Here is a 22,956-nt window from a genome sequence, read left to right on the forward strand (position 1 = left end):
AACATTGCTGAAACAACTGGATATCCACATGCAAAAGAAATCCTTTCCACATGAATCTGATGTTCACACTATATACAAAAATTAAGTCCAAGTGGGTCAGAAACATAAATGTAAGAGCTAAAAGTGTACAACTCTTAGAAGGAAACCTAAGTGTAAATTTTTATGATCTGCGATTAAGCAAATATTTCTTAAATATAACACCAAAAGCACAGCAACAAACGAAATAGACTGAATTCCACTAAAATGTGTGCATTTAGTTAAAAGAGGAGTTCCCACCATGGCTTAGCGGAAATGAGCCTGACTAGTACGCATGAGGACACAGGTTCGATCCCTGACCTTGTTCAGTAGATTAAGGATCCAGCGTTGCTGTGGCTGTAGTGTAGGCCAGAGGCTACAGCTCTGCTTTGACCCCTAGCTTTGGAAACTCCATATGCCAAGGGTGCAGCCCTAAAAATACCAAAACAAACAAACAAAAACAAAAACAAAAGAAAGTTAAAAAAAAATCACACGGAATGGTAGAACATTTAAAAATCATCTATCTGATAAAGGTCTAGTACCCAAAATATATACAGAATTTTTATAATTCAACAATCAAAAGGTAACAGCCCAATTTATAAAAGAACCAAGGGTTTGAATAGACATTTCTCCAAAGAAGACAAAAAAGCGTCTAATAAGCACATGAAAAGATGCTCAATATCATTTTCATTATGGAAATGCAAATCAAAACCACAATGACCGCACTTCACTCCCCTGGGATGGCTATAATTCTTTTAAAGGAAAAAAAAAAAAAAAGGTGTGGAGAAATTGAGTCTCCTACACTGCCGGGGCGGGGGGGGGGGGGGGGGGGGCATGTAAAATGCAGCCACCATGGAAAACAGTTTGGTGGTTCCTCAAAAAATTAAACATGGAGCTTTGATATGATCCAGTAATCCCATTCCTAAGTATTTACCCAAGAGAAATGAAAACATGTTTCTACCAAAACTTGTATACAAATGTTTATGACATAATTATGCATAATAGTCAAATCAGGTACAACCTGTTGTTCATCAACTGTTGAGTAGATAAATAAAATGTGGTATATTAATTAAAGAGAAATATTATTCAGCTATGAAAAGTAACAAAGAACTGATATATGCCACAAGATGCTTTACTGTTGAAAACATATTGGTAAGTGAATGAGGTCAAATATAAAGGCCACATATTGTATGATTCCATTTGCATGAAATGACCAGGATAGCAAAATTCATAAAGACAGAAGGTAATTAGTGATTGCCAGAGGCTAGAGGTAGGGGTAATGGAAAGTGACTGCTTAATGAATACAGGGTTTCTTTTTTGGGTAATTAAAATGTTCTGGAATTAGTGGCAATGGTTGCAAAACATTGTGAATATGCTAAAAAAAAAATGCCAAATTGTACACTTCAAAATAACATAGTGAATTTTATCTCAATAAAGAAAACAATCTTTAAATAGGCAGATTTGGGTTATTAGGATACCTTACCAGATATCAATGATTACTTAGTCCAAAACTTTGCTATGAAGGAAATTTACAAGGTTTGGACAAAATTCCCAGGCTTATTCTTAAAAGATGAGCTGTTAGCTATTGTCCTGTAAATTTCAGTTAATTATGTCTCCATTCCTTCTTCAAGTCTATTTCTTCCTCTTTCAGTCTTGATTGTGCTGTGTTAATTTTTCCTTCTTCTTTCCTATATTTCTTTTTCTTTTCTTTCCTTCCTCCCTTCCTTCCTCCCTCCCTTCTTCCTTCCTCCCTCCTTTACTCCTTCCTTCCCTCCTTTCTTTTTCTTTCTTTCTCTCTGCCTTTCTTTCTTTCTTTCTTTCTCCTTTTTCTTTCTCTCCTTATTGCACATTGGATGGTAGAGAAGTACTAGAAAATGATGAACAAAAAGAGATAAAGAAAGAAAAAGAAGGATCAAGAAATGGTTGAGTGTATTGAGAAAGTCAATATAAAAAGGAGAAAGATAAAATATGTCCAGTTGGGTAGAACTTAGTTGGCAGCTCCGGTTTCCATGAAGGCAGAATCTTTTTTTTTTTTTTCATAACTGCAATCAGTGTAAAACATTGATTAATTTGGGGAAAATCCAGGGAAAAGGGTTTCAAAGAAGCTACAGTTGGGTTTCATCTGGGCAGTAATCAGGACCAGGAAAGGGAATACACTGATGGAAATGGAATCAATGGTAGGTACTAACATTATTTAAAGGAAGGATCAATATTGCCTGGTGACAAATGGATGGGTCTTTCATGAAAAAGAAAAGTTATTTCCCAGGTTGCAGTGTTCAGGAACTATCAAGGAAAATAAGTACTTTCTATATAATATAATTGCTCAGCTCCTTGCTGGTCCCTGAGCCAGAATTCACTATAGTTATTACCCAACATAGTTACCAAGTTCATGAATAACAGTTACCTCTTTTACCACCATCATTCCAAAGACAGATAGAGACTTAAGCTTGAATTGAGGTCAAGAGCTGATAACTCAGTCCTGTACCAGAAGTGTCTCTGTTGAGAGAGTGTTGCTAAAATCCATTCAGGTGTCTAGAAATTTCATTAGATTTTCCTTAGAGCTGTATAAGATACTCTTGCCTTGTAACTCTATATAAGCTCTGCTGATTGATGTTAATATGTTTATTTCTTATTCAATAGGTTGTTTAGAAAAGTGAAAATGCCAGGATAGAGAGTACATAGGTGTGTGTTACTTTACTCTCTTTATTTGTCTTTCTTTCTTCTTCTTCTTCTTTTTTTTTTTTTTTTTGGTTTTGCTTTTGCTTTTTAGGGCCTCCCCTGTGGCATATGGAGGTTCCCAGGCTAGGAGTCGAATGGGAGCTGCAGCTGCGGACCTGCGTCACAGCCACCGCAATGCAGGATCCAAGCCACATCTGCAGCCTACACCACAGCTCACAGCAATGCTGGATCCTTAACCCACTGAGCGAGGCCAGGGATCGAACCTGCATCCTCACGGATACTAGTTGGGTTTGTTACCACTAAGCCACAATCGGAATTCCATACTGTCTTCATTTTAATTAAGATCAAAACTCTTTCAAAAAAGCAGGGTAAATTTTATCTAAAAGGTGGCCTATGGTTTATTATAAATAAAAGATATTTAAATGATTCTAGGGTTGCATAGATACACATAAAATGTATTAAAGTTTGAGAAATATGTTTTATTACAATATTACTGTTAAAAATGGAGAGAGCATATTTTAAATATTTTAATATTCACTTATTTAGTTAAAGGAAAATCATGCAACTTTTTATTGGAAGTTACTTTGTTCAACCTTAACATCCAGTGTTTCTGGTAACCACTAAACCTTCACATATAAAAACAACTTACTTCTGGGAGTTCCCAGTGTGGCTCAGCAGGTTAAGAATCTGAGATAGTCTCTGTGAGGATGTGGGTTCGATCCCTGGCCTCAGTCAGTGGGTTAAGGGTCCAGCATTGCCACAAGCTGCTGTGTAGGTCACAGATGGGGCTCAGATCCAGCGTTGCTGTGGCTGTGGTGTAGGCCAGCAGCTGCAGTTCCAATTCAACCCCTAATTAGGGAACTTGCATATGCTACAGGTGCGGCCATAAAAAGACAAAAAAAAAAATCAAAATTTACTTCTCTCTCTGTTTCAAATGCAAGATAGTCTAAAGAGGCTAGAGGTAGGGGTAATGGTAAGTGACTGCTTAATAAATAGTTTTACAATATAAAACTAATTGTATGTCTGCTATAATGAAGAAAGAGATAGGTTAGCCCATATGCAAAAGTAATTAATGTACTACTTTATATGTATTTGAGAGTTACTTCTTACATAGGAAACGGGAAAAATATAACTTGTAAATCAAATTAAATATTAAATATTAGGCAAGTCCAGGCTAACTTGCTGACAAGTTGACAAGCTAACCAGCTGACAGCCAGAATTAATAGCAAGAACCAACTGCCAGATATATGAGGGATCTAAAAGAAGCCATTCTAGAGTAACCAGCCTCCAGATGACTGGCCAGCTAAACGCAGCTTCATGAGTGAGTCTCAGTGAAGCCCAGTCCAGCTGAGCCCAACCCAAATGGCTGACCCCAAATAGTTGATCCATAAAACTGTGCACTAATAAATGATTGTGAAGAGTTCTCGTTGTGGCTCAGTGGTAAACAAACCCGACTAGCATCCATGAGGACATGGGTTTGACCCCTGGCCTTGCTCAGTGGGTTAAGGAGCCTAGCCTGGGAACCTCCATATGTTGCAGGTGCGGACCTAAAAAGAAAAAAAAAAAATATGATTGTGGCTTTAAGCCAGTAAAGTTTGGGGTGGTTTGTTACATATTAAAAACTCACAGATTCAGTGATGGATTGGTTATAGCCCTGCATATCACAAAATATTTGTTGAACTTTTGCACACTAATGTAGCAGTAGAGTGTGGGAAAAGCAATATGGCAAGCGTGTGTGGAGAGTTTATTGTTTTTCATGGGCTTTTCTGTTTGTTTGTTTGTTTGTTTGTTTTTTCTCTTTATGGCCACATCTGTGGCATATGGAAGTTCCCAGCCTAGGGGTGAATTGGAGCTGTAGTTGCAGGCTTGCACCACAGCCATGGCAAAGCCAGATCTGAGCTGCATCAGCGACCTAGGCCGCAGGTTGTGGCAACGCTGAATTCTTAACCCACTGAGTAGGGCCAAGGATTGAACCCACATCCTCAGGCACATTATGTTGGGTTCTTAACCACTAAGCCACAGTGGTAACTTCTGTATTTGTTTCTTTAGCTGCAAAGGTAAGGAAAATTTTGAGTAATATAATTTACTTCTGAATTCCACTGTGGCACAACGGGAGTGGCAGTGTCTTGGGAGCGCTGGGACTCAGGTTCAATCCCTAGCCTGAAACAGTGGGTTAAGGGTCCAGCATTGCCACAGCTGTGGTTTAGGATACAACTGTGGCTCAGATCTGATTACTGGCCTGGGAACTCCATATGCCACAGGGTGGCCAAAAAGGGAAAACAAAACAAAACAAACAAACAAAAACCCTTACTTTAAAAGGTTCACATAAAGATCAAATGCAATAATACACATAAAAACACCAAATGAAAAATAACCATTTATAAATATGTATATATGCAAACTATATGTACCTTATTTTTTGACTTTTTTAGGAAATTCACACAAGTGGTAAACACACACAGAGGTCTACATATACATGCCATTTTGGGGAGAAACAGCATCTTGTGCCCAGGACTCTCTAAACAGCTCTCTAAAGTTTCTGGCTATAGGTGGAATGTAATTTTCATAGGCACATCTCTTCTTCTACTCCCCAAAACCAGAAAATTCTGCAGGTGCTTTTCAAAATTGTGTCCACACAGAGACACACTCTATGGGGATAAACAGAATAAGATATTCCAAGTGTGAACCCTAAACCCTCCAGATAAATTAACCATATTTGAGGGCTATGCAAACTATTCATTTTCAAACTTTTTAGTTACAGTGTTATATTTACCACATATTTTCTTAGAGGCCTTGGGGCTGAAGTGTCTATTATTTCATATAAACAAATTATGTAATGATACGCTATTTTATCAGAACATGAGGACATTACCTTTTTCCAAGGCAAAGAAATAAAAGCAAAAATAAACAAATGAGGCGTAATCAACTTACAGGCTTTTGTACAGCAAAGGAAACCATAAACAAAATGAAATGACCACCTATGGAATGGGAGAAAATATTTGCAGATGGTGAGACCAACAAAGGCTTAATTTCCAAAATATACAAACAGCTCATATAGCTCAATATAAAAAAAAATCCAATCAAAAAATTGGCAGAAGACATAAGCAGACATTTCTCCAAAAGCGGACATATAGATGGCCAATAGGCACATGAAAAAATGCTCAACATTGCCAATTACTAGAGAAATGCAAATCAAAGCTACGAAGAGTTATCACCTTATACCAGTCAGACTAGCCATCATCAAAAAGCTACAAATGATAAATACTGGAGAGGGTGTTGAGAAAAAAGAACCCTCCCATACTTCTGGTGGGAATGTAAATTGGTGTAGCCACTATGAATAGTATGGAGGTTCCTCAAAAAACTAAAAACAGAATTACCCTATGATCCAGCAACCCTAACTCCTGGGCTTATATCCAGAAAAGACAAAAGCTCTATACATACACCTCAATGTTCATAATAGCACTATTTACAATAGCCAAGGCATAGAAGCAACCTAAGTGTCTATGACAGATGAATGGATAAAGATGTATATATATATATATATATATATATATATTCCTCAGCCATAAAAGAGAATGAAATAATGCCATTTTCAGCAACATGGATGTACTTGTTGCTCTAAGTATCATACTAAGTATGATCATGCAAGATAATCATACTAAGTGAAATAAGTCAGACAGAGAATGACAAATATCATATGATACCACTTATATGTGGAATCCAAAAAAATCATACAAATGAACTTATTTATAAAACAGAAACAGACTCACAGACTTTGAAAACAAACTCATGGTTACCAAAGGGGAAGGGGAGAGGTGATAAATTAGGAGTTTAACAGATACACACTAATGCATACAAAATAGATAAATAAGGACCTATTGCATAACACTGGAAACTATATTCAATATCTTGTTATAAAAAATAACCTGAAAAAGAATACACACACACACACACACACGAGTGAATCTCTTTGCTGTATACCTGAAACTAACAAAATACTGTAAATCAACTATGCTTCAATTAAAAAAAAAACAGATGAAGACAGTAAACTTCTTCATGTCATACCAGTGTTCATTTGGGAGAAATGGGAAAAAGCAGAATGCTTTTTAATCCTCATATTCCCACCATAACAAGGCGAATAATTAAAATTAAAAAGACATACATCATAAGTATGAATTTTTAGTCATGTTTTAGCTACTGTCAATGGATGATATCAAAGAAATTAGATGATCTAAAATTTAACATAGCACACATGACTGATCATGACTTTGTCCTTTATTTTTTGTAATCAATACCTGGCTCTAAACCTGCTTTTCTTCTAAGTATACCTGTGTATTAGCATTGCCCCATTATGACATACACTCTAAATGATTCCCTAACTTAGAATCCCCATTCCTAGAATATTGAAGATCATAGCTTTTCTTTTTTCTCAGTCTTTCAGTTTTTTGTTTTTATAATACTGACATCTGAATATACTGATTATAATCACTTGACTGTATATCATGATTTGACTAGTAATCACTAGTAATTTGGATGAAATACATGGCTTTTTAAATGTAATATTGAAATCAATATCTTTCTTCAGAACTCATGTAATTTCCTCAAGCTAAGCAAGATTACTACTGTTTAAATCACTAATTCTGTAGCTTGTCACTGAATGCAATGGCTACTATGCCTACTAACTCCAGGTTGTGGTTCTAAGACTGTGTGTACAATGCATTTACTCCTCATCCCTCACTCTGTTTGAAAGCTTTTGAGCCCCATATATCATCTTTACCAAACAATTTATCAATTGGAGAAGCTGAGTAAATGTTACTTTTTCCATAACATATTGCCTTCGGGTGCCAGTAAAGGACAGATAATGATAGAATAACATAATAAGTTAGTAAACATTAGCTCAAGAGAAGAGGTAGGTGGTTAAATTTAATGCAAGGTTTAAAACGGTACTTTTTTTTTGTCTTTTTTTTTGCCATTTCTTGGGCCGTTCCCGCGGCATATGGAGGTTCCCAGGCTAGGGGTCGAATCGGAGCCACAGCTGCCAGCCTACGCCAGAGCCACAGCAACGCAGGATCCGAGCCGCGTCTGCGACCTACACCACAGCTCACGGCAACGCCACATCATTAACCCACTGAGCAAGGGCAGGGATCGAACGCTCAACCCCATGGTTCCTAGTCGAATTCGTTAACCACTGTGCCACGACGGGAACTCCTAAAACAGTACTTCTTGAAGTTGGACCATCTGTATCAGAATTACCAGACTTACACATGAAATACACAAACACCTAACTCAGAACCAGGGAATCACTGCATAAAATGGACTTCATCAATATAGCGCCATAAATTTCTCACATCCAGACAAAGAAAATTGGCTTTTGGAAGACATGAGGGTGGATAATATGCCTCAGCCTAAGCCACAGTCTAAAACCTCAAAGACATAATAAAAGATCTGTCAGCCAGATTATGATTTAGTATTGGCTCATTCAGAATGGCAATGTACAAGAGAGTTGGAGGACTGAGGAATAAAAAGGTGATCACAATCTCTTGTAGTCTCAGCAGGGCTTTCCTGGTTTTTTCATACAATAGCTCATGGAGAAAATAATAATGTTATATCCAGCTCCCTGGAGTAAACAGATGTATCTCCTCACATATAGGACTAAGCAGACCAGAGACTCTGAACACCCGAAAAGAGACTGAGGAGACTCAGTGCTCTTCCCTTGGGGATGCTCTGTTGGGAAACTGCTCCATGGAACATCCAGCATTCTCTCATCACTACATGCTATTAGCAGTGCCTTTTCTGCTTTGAAAAACAGGAAAAGCTAATACTAAGAAGTTGCTATGTCATTCTCCAGCTCCTTATACAGAAAGTCATGGACTAATCCTTCCATTTCCATAGTCAATTGGTGAATACCATTAAATGGATAAAACATTACATGTGGCATATTTTTCTTGATTATTATATGAAATAATTTACACTTGAATGAAATAATTCAATAATTATTATAGGAGTTCCCATCGTAGCACAGTGGTTAATGAATCTGACAGGAACCATGAGGTTGCAGGTTCGATCCCTGGCCTTGCTCAGTGGGATAAGGATCTCGTGTCGCCGTGAGCTGTGGTGTAGATTGCAGACATGGTTCAGATCCCAAGTTGCTGTGGCTGTGGGGTAGGCCGGCATCTGCAGCTCAGATTCTACCCCTGGCCTGGGAACCTCCATATGCCACGGGAGCGGCCTGAGAAAAGGCAAAAAGACAAAAATAATAATAATAATAATTATTATTATTATATTGGAAAGCATGTTATGTATGTTATCTTTTTATTAGCCATATAAGTATGATGTGAAGTGATAATTTAAAGGAATTTTTATTATTCTACATAAAATAAGAAAATACAATATAAAATAAAAAATATAGAAAGGTGATAGAACCCATTTTTATCCTTAGATAAAAACTGTTTTCTAATCAAGATTGGCATCCTAAAGGAAAAAAAAAAAACACGTGGAATTCCCATTGTAACACAGTGAATTAAGAATCTGATGCAGGAGTTCCCGTCGTGGCGCAGTGGTTAACGAATCTGACTAGGAACCATGAGGTTGCGGGTTCGGTCCCTGCCCTTGCTCAGTGGGTTAAGGATCCGGCATTGCCGTGAGCTGTGGTGTAGGTTGCAGACGCGGCTCGGATCCCGCATTGCTGTGGCTCTGGCGTAGGCTGGTGGCTACAGCTCCGATTCAACCCCTAGCCTGGGAACCTCCATATGCCGCGGGAGCGGCCCAAGAAATAGCAACAACAACAACAACAACAATAACAACAACAAAAGACAAAAAAAAAAAAAAAAAGAATCTGATGCAGCAGCTCAGATTGCAGGAGGCACAGGTTCAGTCCCTGGCTTCGTGCAGTGGGTTAAAGGATCTGGTGTTACTGCAGCTGCAGCTTACATTCAATCCCTGGCTCAAACTTCCATATGTCATGGCCATAAAAATAAAAATAAATTAAAAAACTTAAAAATATGCCTTTTAGTGCTCGCTTTGGCAGCACATGTACTAAAATTGGAATGATACAGAGAAGATTAGCATGGCCCCTGAGCAAGGATGACACACAAATTTGCAAATTCGTGAAGTGTTCCATATTTTTTAGGGGGGAAATGATGAAATTTTAGACTTTAGTTTCCAGTATACTGGAGATGTATTTTTACAATGATTAACCTTTTATCAAAATTAAATTAGAAAATTAGATATACATTATTAGACAAGAAAATAAAATCAGTACAAAGATACCAAGAATGTAAATTGTGGAATTCAAGCAAAACTCAAACTTTTATACTTAAAATATAGCCATATATCAATTATATAAAGTAGTTATTTTATACAAAAAAAAAACATACATTTTAGGTTAAAAAATAAAGATGGGGAGGGTCAGTCAATAAAAGAGAAGTAAAAAAAGTGGCTTTGACATTAACATTATAAAACCATCAAGTGATTCATATTTCAAATAAAAACCCTTAATGAATATTTTCCTAAATGCAGTAATACTAAAAATCTCTCTCTCTTTATATATATATTATGTTAAATTTTAGCAGCATATCTTTAAACATCAATTGCATGCATCTAAATAAATAAGAAAATATATAACTTGGAAAAACAATTCATCAGGAGTTCCTGTCATGGCTCAGCAGAAACCAATCTGACTAGCATCCATGAGGATGCAGGCTGGATCCCTGGCCTCTCTCAGTGGGTTGAGGATCTGGCGTTGCTGTGGGCTGTGATGTAGATTGCAGATGTGGCTTGGACATGGCATTGCTGTGGCTTTGGTGTAGGCCGGCAGCTATAGCTCTGATTAGACCCCTTGCCTGGGAACCTCCATGTGCTGTGGGTGTGGCCCTAAGAAGACCAAAAAAAAAAAAAAAAGAAAAAAGAAAAAAAAAGAAAGAAAATAATACATAAATAAATTTTAAAAAAGAAAAGAATACATCGTGTTAATAATTAAATGGCACACAGAGTACTAAAAGTAAACTATAGTAACATTTACACTGACATGGAAAACAAATAATTATATATGATTATACATTTTTGGTTGATTTATTTGTAATTTCTGTTTGTTCACCTCACTAGAAACTTATGGACAAGTAAGGCAACATAAAATCAGATATAAAACCAAAGTGTATATTACACCTATTCACAAACTTAAAAGTAAATGTGGACTAAGCTTCAATTTTATGAACTGAATAAATAGCCACTTTATCCTTTCAGTATAGCTACTATAGCTACTAATTTATAACTTAAGTCACATCCAAAAAGTGGTTGATTACCTGTTTCTAACCATGAGTTAATTTTAAAGGGATACATAAAAGTCAATTGGTCCCTCCAGAGATTGCAGACCAATTGTCAAGGTCATTCATTATAGGCCTTGCTGATGAACCATGTAAGGAAAATTAAACTAATGGAAAATTCTCCTACAACAAATTTCCATTAAATAATCTATGAATTGCCAGTTGCCTTCAGCATGCACTTAGTATTGGAAATAAGAGGATCAAAGAGGACCATAAAAAAAGGAAATCGCAATAGTTAAGACAGGAAGCAATTAAGGGAAAAAGATGGACTTGAGCAGAATCAGAGTCATGGTAAGGATGATTTCTGTTCTGACCCTGTTCCAGCATATTGATAATTATAAGCCTATAGAGAGAAAAAATAATTCCACAGTGCCAAAAACAGACATATGTTAGACTCCCAATTATTTCATCATCCACTTTGATGTGAATGAATCCAACATTTAAGCTATAAAAATTGTTACCATGAAAATCTGTGAAAATATGGATACATGTCATGCATAATGAATTTCTGAGTTTAAAGTTAAGATTGTAAAGTGATTTTTTTTTCAAATTCATGACTTTCTTATGTTTAATTCACTGCATCAGGTAATGGAAAGTTATTATGTCTTCACTGCTTCATTTTGGCATTTCGGCCTGAAGCAGTCTCTGTATGGGTAGCTTTTTGAAAAATCCTACTCTTGTGTAGGAAGTGAAGCTCCCTTCTCCTCAGGGATGCACTTTAATTCCTGCAATGAGAGGACACATCCAGGCTTGCAGAGGAAGCAGGCTCCCTAGCCTCACCCAACAAAATGATCTCCTCTGTATACAGACTTACGACATCCCAAGAGCTGAACCTTGCATTCACCTGTGTTCAGTCTTGAGGTCATCCATCAGGGAAATAAGAAATGCTAATGAGACTATGGCGAATGAGAGAAAAGAAAAAGGAAATAAACCCAAAAACTAAGCATTTGATATATTTGAATGCAAATTTAAGACCCAGAAGAAATAACCAAGATAAATGGAAAGGAGTAGAATTTGGCATACTTGGAAAAAACACATGGTAGAATGATAGCACATTGAATACCATGAACTAAATGGAGATACAAATTCTCAGGAGTGAAAGAATAAATATAAAGCATTTATCAATATATATGTCATCAATGGTATATAAAACTTTGCTTATAACTGGTGCTCAATATTCATTATAGAAATTAATAAACTTATTGAGTTTTAATAGTAACATATTGTATATAACAGACACTTACTATGTTCTGAGCACTGTGCTACTTACTTACTTAATTTTATCCTCACCAATTCTATGAGATATGTACAAATATGACTTTTTATTTTACAGATGAAAAACCTGAGACTCAAAAAATTTAAGTGACTCTCCCAAGGGCTCATGTAAATGATGAACCAGGATTGAACCCAGCCCTGCTTGATTTAAATGTTCATAGTCTGAATAGTACAATGTAAGCTTGTTAGACCTCCTACCCTCACAGGTCTGTGTCATATACTTGGACAGTTGTTCTCAGCCCTATCAACTCATATCTTCACATCCTGTTGTTTACAAGAAATAATTCTGTAATATTCTCTTTACCTGAAAGAAATTCATAGATAATAACACCATATACTTAATCGATATAATGCACTAACTCTAATATAAACAGTAAACTAAAGAAAAATAATAAGTAATATGCATTTCAAAATAGATACACTAAAACACTTTATTAAGAAATCTAGTAGTGTTAGCATGCAAACATAGAATCACCACTAATAGAATAGTTATATACACAGGGTAATATTGGTGGGGATTTTTTTGTAACTGAAACACATAAGAGATATTGCAGTTGGTGACATAATTTTCTGAATGGTAAACAACACTTCTTAAAGTTCTAATACAAAATATAGTGGTTATATTAGCATAAGACAACATAGAATTTGGAACAAAGAATATTATCAACATAAAGAGAGATATTTCATATCTATAAAAGAGTCAATTCTTTATGCCCTAATATGTATGCTTCAAAAACAAAGCTTCAAAATTCATAAAGCAAAGCTGACAAAACTAAAAGAAGTAACAGAAAGTCCACAATCATAGTCTGTGCATTTAACATTCATCTCTTAACTGGTATTACTACTTGTAATAGCAGACAGAAAGTGGAGTTCCTATTGTGGCTCAATGGAAAGGAACCTGACTAGTACCATGAAGATGTGGGTTCGATCCCTAGCCTTGCTCAGTGGGTTGAGGATCCGTCATTGCCACAAGCTGTGGTGTAGGCCACAGACAAGGCTCAGATCCCATGCTGCTGTGGCTGTGGTGTAGGCTGGCTGGTGTATCTCTGATTCAGCCCCTGGCCTGGGAAATTTCATATGCTGCAGGTTTGGCCCTGAAAAGAAAAGAAAAAAAAAATACCATATGATATCATTTATAAGTGGAATCTAAAATATGGCACAGATGAATCTACTTACAGAACAGAAACAGACTCACAGACTTGGTGAACAGACTTGTGGTTGCCAAGGGGAGGGGAGGGGAAGTAGGGTGAACTGGGAGTTTGGGATTGGTAGATGCAAACTATTACATTTATAATGGATAAAAAATGAGGTCCTAATGTACAGCACAGGGAACTATATCTAACTTCTTGGGATAGAACATGATGGAAGATAGTATGAGAAAAAGAACATATATATATATGTATGTATATATGTATGACTGGGGCACTATGCTGTACAGCAGCAATTGATACAACACTGTAAACTGTAAGTCAATTTTACTTTAATAAAAACAAAATAAAATTTAAAAAAGAATGAGATAAAACACAAATAACCGGAGTTTCCGTTGTGGCGCAGTGGTTAACGAATCCGACTAGGAACCATGAGGTTGCAGGTTCGGTCCCTGCCCTTGCTCGGTGGGTTAACGATCCAGCGTTGCCGTGAGCTGTGGTGTAGGTTGCAGACGCGGCTCGGATCCCGCGTTGCTGTGGCTCTGGCGTAGGCTGGTGGCTACAGCTCCGATTCAACCCCTAGCCTGGGAACCTCCATATGCCGCGGGAGCAGCCCAAGAAATAGCAACAACAACAACAAAAGACAAAAGACAAAAAAAACCACAAATAACCAACATCAAGTATAAAATAGGAAATATCACTATAGATCCTAGATACAGCAAAAGGAGAATAAGGCAATATTTAGGAAAAACTTTGGGCCAATAAATTTAAAAATCTAGATGAAATGGACACACTTCTAAAAAAAAACCTCATCAACAATAATACAAGAAACAGAAAATCAGAATAGCCCTCATCTATTTTAAAAAATTTAAATCACAATAAAAAAAAACTTTTCCTTAAAAAAATTTGAGGTCTGAATGGTTTCATTAGTGACGTCTATCAAATTTTCAGAAAAACTTAAGGGGGGGGATACTTTGTAACTCATTTCACAAGGTCAGCATAACCCTTTTACCAAAAGCTGACAAAGACATTATAAGAAAAGAAATTGTAAACTATCCCTCTCAAGTATAGACACAAAAACTCAACAAAATTGAATCCAGACATATATTAAAAGGATGACACATTATGACAAAGGGGTTTTATCCAAGGAATGCAAGAATACTTTGACATTCTAAAATCAATCAATCAAGGAATTCCTGTTGTGGCTCAGTGGAAACAAATCTGACTAGCATCCATGAGGATGCAGGTTTGATCCCTGGCCTCGCTCAGTGCATTAAGGATCCAGCGTTGCTGTGAGCTATGGTGTAGGTCACAGACTTGGCTTGGATCTGTGTTGCTGTGGGTGTGGTGTGGGCCAGCAGCTCCAATTCGACCCCTAGCCTGGGAGCCTCCATATGCTGTGGGCGAGGCCCTAGAAAGACATAAATAAATAAATAAATAAATAAATAAATAAATAAATAAATAAATAAATAAAATCAATATAATTCACTACATTAATAGAATTTATTTTTAAAAATCATACTAGACACGGAAAAGGCATTTAAGTCAGCACCCATTCATGTAAAAGCATCAGCAAACCAGGAAAAGATGAAAATTTAACTGGGCTCAAAAAGGAAAACTTTTGAGAAATAATGAAGGAAAATAGTTGAGACAATGCTTTAGTATCATCTTGCAAAAGGAATTACATTGGTAAAATTGCTTTTCAATTTGGGTTTGCAAGCAGTCACAAAGATGATGATAACGATAATGACTTTGATGATGATTATGTTCTATTTGGAAAATTGTTATGTTCCAAGGATTCAAAGCCTTGCTGGGAGTCTACTGGCTCAAATGAATGCAGAGGGAAGATAGCTTCAGATTCAGAGACTTCAAGTGAACTAAAGTTTAACATACGTTTCTCTTTAAAACTAGACTAACTTTACTTTTTGAAGCCCCATGTATGCTCATCGGTGGATATTATAATTTTATTAATTCAGTGTACACTCATTCATTTAAACAGTCAACAGTACTTCCTGAGCACTTAGCATCTGCCAGCCACTTGGAATTCATCAATGAACAAAATGGAAAATGATCTTACCCTTGAGAAGCTCATATTCTACCCAAGAAGATAAACAACTTAATAGAATTATGAATAAATAAATTATGTAATAAGTTAAAAGGGCATAAGTTTGGTGGGAAAAAGTCAAAATAGTACAGGATAAGTAGCATCACGAGTGCTGGGAGGGTGGGAGTACCAGGGGTGGGCATGATTAATAGCATTAAATAAGGTCATCAGCATAGGCCTCCTTGGAGGACCTATTGAGATGGTGACATTTGAACAGACACTTAAGGGAGGTGAGGGAGTGAGCCAAGTAGCTACATAGAAGAAGAGGAAACTACTAAAGCCATTAGCAGGAAGGGATATGCTCAGTTATACAGAATAGAAAGAAGGCCAGAGTGGCAAGAGGTGAGTGAGCAAGCAGAACAGCAGTGGTGCTGAAATTAGAGAAGTAATAGGGACTGCATCCCATAAGGCCTCGAAGGTCACTGAAGGACGTTTACAAAAAATTGATAGAACTTTACTTTGGGGTAGAGGAGGGACATGACCTGACTTTCATTTCAATGTTCCATCTGGCTGCTGTATTGAGACTTGGCTGCAGGGGGATGTTCTGATTACTGCTGGCTAACAATTTACCCCAAAATATAGTGTTAAGATACAACCACTCTCTTATTGTATCTCTTGACTTCATGAGTCAAAAATTCAGGCAAGGCTCAGATGGGCAATTCTCTGTTCCGTATCGCACTGACTAAGGTCACCACATGGCATTTTGCTGGTGGAAGGGCTGCTCTGGAGAGTCTGCGATGGCTGCAGTCACATCTCTAGTGTTTTGGAAGGCTGAGCTGAGATTGCCAATGGAGCACCTACACATCTGTCCACCACAGAAGGCTCAGGGTAGTTGGATTCTTACGGAGAAATTCAGGACTCCCAGACTATTCCAAGAATCTGAAAGTGGAAAAACTTGGGCCTGGAAATTGGCACAGAGTCAATTCTGTGATATGGTATGAGTCAAAGAAGTTACAGAAGCATCTGAAATTCAGGGAGAGGGGCCATCTATCTCATCTCTCAGGGACAGGAGGGTCAAAGAACGTATGGCAAGCTCCACAGTCCATTCTCTGACCACAGATTACTTATATGCCTCCCACTTGTAAATTACACTCCCTCTCTCCCCAAATCCCTAAATGTATCATTCCCTTATGGCACCAGGCTGAGGCTAAATTCAAGGATCTCTTTATCTAGATCACATCCCTTCCCAGCCCCCCACTTCCCACAGCCTCTGAGATCTTACTCTAATCAGGATGGGGAAATCTGCTTGATATCATCATGTATTTTTTTCAAATCAACTCTATAAGGCAAATACTTCATGTTCTCTTGCCTTCCAGGCTTCATCTTTGCTTTCTTATCTCCCACAAGTTCAACTCCATCAAAAGTCTTGGCTTTAAGATGGTTGTCTCTGATGTACAATTTTTAAAAATCTTATTTTTAAGACATTTATTTCCTTTCCTTGCTTTTAATCATGAGAAAATTAGTGTCACAGTGCAGAATGGACAGGCTTAGGGAAAAACTGGAGGCAGAGAGGTGATTTAGGAGGTTGTTGCAATCTTACAGGCATAAGATGCTGTGGACCAAAGCATCTTTGGATTGTGCCAATGGTCTGTTCTCTTGCCCAATTATAACACTAAAAATTATTATTTCTTCTTTAGGTTATATTGACTCAATTCAAAATACAGTTTATTATTCTGTAATTTACTATCTCATCGAACTCTTGAGAAAGTCTGAAAGACCTTGTCAGTGCTCAGTACACGTTAACCATTATCATTATTAATAATAGTAATACTCTATATCTTTAAAACTAGGAATTTCCAGCTCTCTAATTGAATAATATTATTTAAAGTTACCAGTAGGTGGAGATGTTGAACAATGTTTTTCTAAGCAGTCACAAGCCTCATTCCGGACATTAAAAAAAAAAAAGAAAAAGAAAAAGGCCTACGAATAAAGATCTTCCTTCCCTATTATATTAAAAAATATCTTTTTAATGGAAATTTTTTTCCAAACTTACTTTTACAATAACTTTTTTAGGTTCTTAAAATAACCATAGAAAAGATTGGATTCAGCCTAGAATGTGAACTCCAGAGTTCCCAGAGAAGCTCTGTTACTGCCTTTGGACTGCTTAGTGGACCCCTAAATCAATGTCTCATCTCCATTACGGATTCAATGCTTTGAGAGTGGATTACAAAATAGAAATGATGGATAAGTGCCTGCGTCTGATCCACACGCTGAAAACACTAGGATAGAGCCTGACACTACTTCTCCTTTCACTAATCATGGCTATTTAGCAACTACTGATGCCAGGTAGTTAATACTTGGTATTATTTAATCCTTATAGCAACCCAAGGAGGTCGGTATTATTAGCCCTGTTTTAAAGTTAAGGGAACTGGAAAATTAAGTTACTTAGCTAGATTCTGTCCACCATTAGGTGGTGGAGACAGAATTTCAACTCTGCCTTGGTTGACTCTCATGTTTTATTTCTCATCTGTCTAATAAAATACTAAAAGGGAAACTAACTTAAACATGTGCACTGTTGGTCACATCTCAACTTCAAGTATTTAATTGATGGCCTCTGTTTTATCCTAGGAGTCAATTTTGACTAAGAGCCTAAAGATGAAGTGATACTAGTAAATATTGTCTCCCTCAGTGCCAAAACTACAGCATTCAACTGTACCTTCAGTCTCATTGTGGGGTTTTGTTGGCTTCTATGGAAGTTGCCAGTTTAGCAACAAAAGAACAATATTTTCCTTGACTTATCCATGAAATTCTTTCCTTAGACTTGCTATTCTAACCTAAAGGGACATTATTTTTCTATTTAGAGAAAAACCATGGAGAGGGGTGTGAGAAGACAGATATAGAGTGTTAGAAAGTAATTTTAATTCATATGTCTAGCAGAACGTATAAAGAATCCCTTCAAACTAGAAAGAAAAGAGATAAACCCCATTTTCAAACGGTCAAAGCACTCAGACATGCATTTTGTAAAAGATATCTCCCTACGGCTGTATGTCTGTAGGATGAATAAAGGCTGAGAAGTCAGAGACCTGGGCTAGGGTGAAGGGCTGGGGTTGGGGGATATGCCTACTTGGTTTAACCCAATGTTTCCCACTTTATTTAAATACAAATTCCTTTTTATTAAAGGACATCTAGTAACACCTTAAGGAAATTTAGGAAACATTGACCTACAAATTTTATGCTTTTTCCTCTTCCTCTAGCAGCTCACATAAAATTCTCTCTCAGATTTTCCTGACACTCAAACCAGGAAGTCAGCAGACACCACTCTTACTCGCAGTCTATCATTCCCTATAATTATAGTTGTTCAGTGCTTTGTTTTTCGTATATATCCTGGAGGATTTTTTTCCTAAGTGGAATTAAATTTTTGTTTACTTCATAATCACAAGAAAATGCTTTTATCATCTCTTGTTTACTAAAGCAAGTTATAGTGGTTTTTAAACTAAACATGAAAGTGAAATGTAAAAATACATTAAGTAAGAGATAGAGTTCAAAAGTTGAAAAATGTCAACTATTATTCTTTTCCTGTTTTTGAAACCAAATGGAAGAAACTCTTTGATCTTTTGCATTTTCCGAGATGGACACATTCTGTTACTGTTAGGTAAACATGAAGAATCATGAAGTTCAAAATAAACTTTCCAGCCACACCTCATTAAAAATAATATTTACTACATAATTAAGTAAGAGAAAAGACAGTTTGCATTTTATCTTTTATCCCATTTTATTTGAATATCTTAGGATAAATATAATATTAGCACAAAAATATTGAGAAATATTATGTAGGTTTCTTGAATATTTATCTACTTTAAATTACAGTCTTTATCACCAAGTAATTCAGCTTCCTGAATCTAGAAGCCAAATCTAGGCTAGATCCTTAGTATAGCTGTAATGGAAACTGAGAAAAGAAACAAATATGAATTCTAGATCTGGCAATTTTTCCTAAATAATGATGTCAGCAAATTCTGTTGGCTCTATTTTTTAAATACATCCAGAATTTAACTACTTTTCACTTCCTACTTTCACTGCTACCAGACTCATCAGAGCCAGCATCATCTTGCCTAAATTGTTGCAATGGCTACCAACTCACTTCCAATCTGTTCTCAACACAGAGACAAACTGATCCTTTAAAAATGTCAATCAGGCTCTAACTCTCCACTACTCAAGACCTTACAATAACTTTCCACTTAGAACCAACGTCCTTACAATGATTTGCAAAGCCCTTATATATAGTCCCTATCTTTTATTTAATTCATCTCTGAAGGGTCCTCCTTGCTTCCTTTATTCCAAATGCACTGGCATCCTTGCTGTTGTGGGTGTTTCCTCTTCAGCCTTTGTCCTTGCATCTATTGAAACACTCTTTCCTCCCATACTCACAGGCTTCTTTCTCTGACCTTCTCTAAATCTTTGCTCAAATGTCATCTTCTCAGCAAGCCCCTGACTGACCAACTTACCTGATCAACATTCCAACCCAACTCTGGAACTTTCTATGTCCCTTTATGTAAAAAAGCCCTTTCTATGTGCTTTTTTATTCTTTACAACCTTCTTAATATCTTCTAATACATTATAAAACTACATTGTGTGTAATTACTTGCCTCCTCCATTAGAATGTAAGCTTTATGAGGGCTGGGTTTTTTTTTTCTGTTTTGTTCACTTCTGTTTTTCCAGCACCTAGAACAGTGCCAGAGACATAGCAGACACTCAGTAAGTATAGTATGAAGATACTATAAGCATGGTTTAGTACACCTACTTACTAAGAAAGGAAAGAATCTACAGGCAAATAAAAAGGAACTTTGATCACCTACCAGGCAACTGAGGCAAATTTAGATAAAGCATGCCTCTGAATAGAATTCCAAATATAAATGATCCAAGTTCTCGCTACACATCCCCAAAAGCACTGAATCTGAATTGCTACATAATCAGTTTACCTTTGACAGAACCTCAGGAAATGGATAATAGTCTACCAGCACACATATGGTTATGATTCAACCTTATTTATTGTTTCTAACTCCCATTTGTCTACTTCACAGTTTTAAAGAACTATATACATTTATTTCTACATTATTCGAGGACAAATTTATGGATTCAAAGAGCTAAATGATTCTGGTCAACTGAATCTAGCCAACTAGGATTCCATACAGCAGTCATAAGCATAGCTGTTATCTTTCTAAATAAGTTATTTGTTACACTTATTTCCATCTAAATAAATTATCTTTTGCAATCGTAATAGAGAAGATTTTACCTCTGTTTTCAATAGGTCTTTTATCTCTTTCTATAAGTTAACTTAAAAAAAAAAAACACTTCAATGATTGCTTGCCAACTGAAGCAGCCAGATCTGCAATAATTCACCAACCTGGTTTAACCAAATTAGTCTGCCTTTGTTTGAGGGATTAAATCTGCTGATTATCTGGAATCTTAAGGGAGACAAGCTGAGTCTGTCTCTTACACAATATCCTCTTCCCCACTCAAACTCATCAACCTCTTTATTTCTGCCTGTATTGATGTGAAACCTATAAAGGGAAAGACTCCTGTTCCTGAGCCATCTTGCAGTTTTTTTCACCAATAACTTGTTCATGTGACAGAGTTTCTGAGTTTGTTGTCTAATTACTTAACATTTACTTTGGCCTGTTCCAGCTACTGAATTGAAACTAACAGCTGCATGTGTAGCACGTATAAAAAAAAAAGTTATTTATCCTTAAAACACAAACATGTGATACTCACAACATGAACTGTGAACCTGGTGGAATATGTTGAAAACAAATAACAAGTCGGTAGTGAACAGTGTGTTGGGCTTACAATCAGCCAGGCGCTTACTAGTTCACCTCATTAGGAGTGGGGGGGGATGAAGACAAGGGGAGCAGGTGTCCTGATTCCCCAAACACATCTTCATTCTGAAATCAAAAACTCGAGAAAAACAACATGAACTTGATGTTTCTGCTTTAAGCCTGTGAGTGGGATTCACCAATACTCAGCTCTCAGAGTTACTCTGCTGCTTCAGGTTCCTAAAGCTACATCCACTGGCCAAGAAGGTCATCTAAGATGTACCCACCCATTTCTGTACAGCTCTGAGATATACACGCATTTGTTCAACAATAGTTATTGAGTGCCTACCATGTGCTTAGGCACTGTATAAGATACTGGATACAGTAACCCTATGGCATAATCTCTATCCTTATAGAGCTTTAAAGTATAATGGAGAGGGACAGTAAACAAATAACTAACAGCATGAGATACCAACCAATGCCGTGAAGAAAATGAATGAGTTCTCTAAGGAAGTGACATTTAAGCCCAAACCAAATGCAAGCAGGTTGAAAATACTCGTGTCAACATCTGTAGGGTAAAAAAAAAAAAAAAAAAAAAAACGTTATCTTTAGACTTCTTCAACTTTGAGCCCAATGCAGTAGCCTCGATAAGAAGGGATAGGTTTATGACTCATGTAAGTATTTGTTGTGTGCAAAATGTTTATTAGGGAATGTGGGGATACAGGAATAGTTTGTAAATTCCTGAAGAAAACTTATGTTATAAATTATCCATTATTTATTTACCATAGAGAAAATATTTAATATTTAATTTGATTTACAAGTTATATTTTTCCCGTTTCCTATGTAAGAAGTAACTCTCAAATACATATAAAGTAGTACATTAATTACTTTTGCATATGGGCTAACCTATCTCTTTCTTCATTATAGCAGACATACAATTAGTTTTATATTGTAAAACTATTTATTAAGCAGTCACTTACCATTACCCCTACCTCTAGCCTCTTTAGACTATCTTGCATTTGAAACAGAGAGAGAAGTAAATTTTGATTTTTTTTTTTGTCTTTTTATGGCCGCACCTGTAGCATATGCAAGTTCCCTAATTAGGGGTTGAATTGGAACTGCAGCTGCTGGCCTACACCACAGCCACAGCAACGCTGGATCTGAGCCCCATCTGTGACCTACACAGCAGCTTGTGGCAATGCTGGACCCTTAACCCACTGACTGAGGCCAGGGATCGAACCCACATCCTCACAGAGACTATCTCAGATTCTTAACCTGCTGAGCCACACTGGGAACTCCCAGAAGTAAGTTGTTTTTATATGTGAAGGTTTAGTGGTTACCAGAAACACTGGATGTTAAGGTTGAACAAAGTAACTTCCAATAAAAAGTTGCATGATTTTCCTTTAACTAAATAAGTGAATATTAAAATATTTAAAATATGCTCTCTCCATTTTTAACAGTAATATTGTAATAAAACATATTTCTCAAACTTTAATACATTTTATGTGTATCTATGCAACCCTAGAATCATTTAAATATCTTTTATTTATAATAAACCATAGGCCACCTTTTAGATAAAATTTACCCTGCTTTTTTGAAAGAGTTTTGATCTTAATTAAAATGAAGACAGTATGGAATTCCGATTGTGGCTTAGTGGTAACAAA

The 22,956-nt window shown here is 36.6% G+C and overlaps 1 pseudogene; it reads left to right on the forward strand.

Annotated features, from left to right (window-relative positions):
* The first annotated feature begins 9,705 nt into the window (after positions 1 to 9,705).
* LOC125121641 (uncharacterized) lies at positions 9,706 to 9,820 on the forward strand (annotated as a pseudogene).
* Positions 9,821 to 22,956: the final 13,136 nt, after the last annotated feature.

Source organism: Phacochoerus africanus, chromosome 2 (genome assembly GCF_016906955.1).
Source record: "Phacochoerus africanus isolate WHEZ1 chromosome 2, ROS_Pafr_v1, whole genome shotgun sequence".
Classification (NCBI taxonomy): Eukaryota; Metazoa; Chordata; class Mammalia; order Artiodactyla; family Suidae; genus Phacochoerus; species Phacochoerus africanus.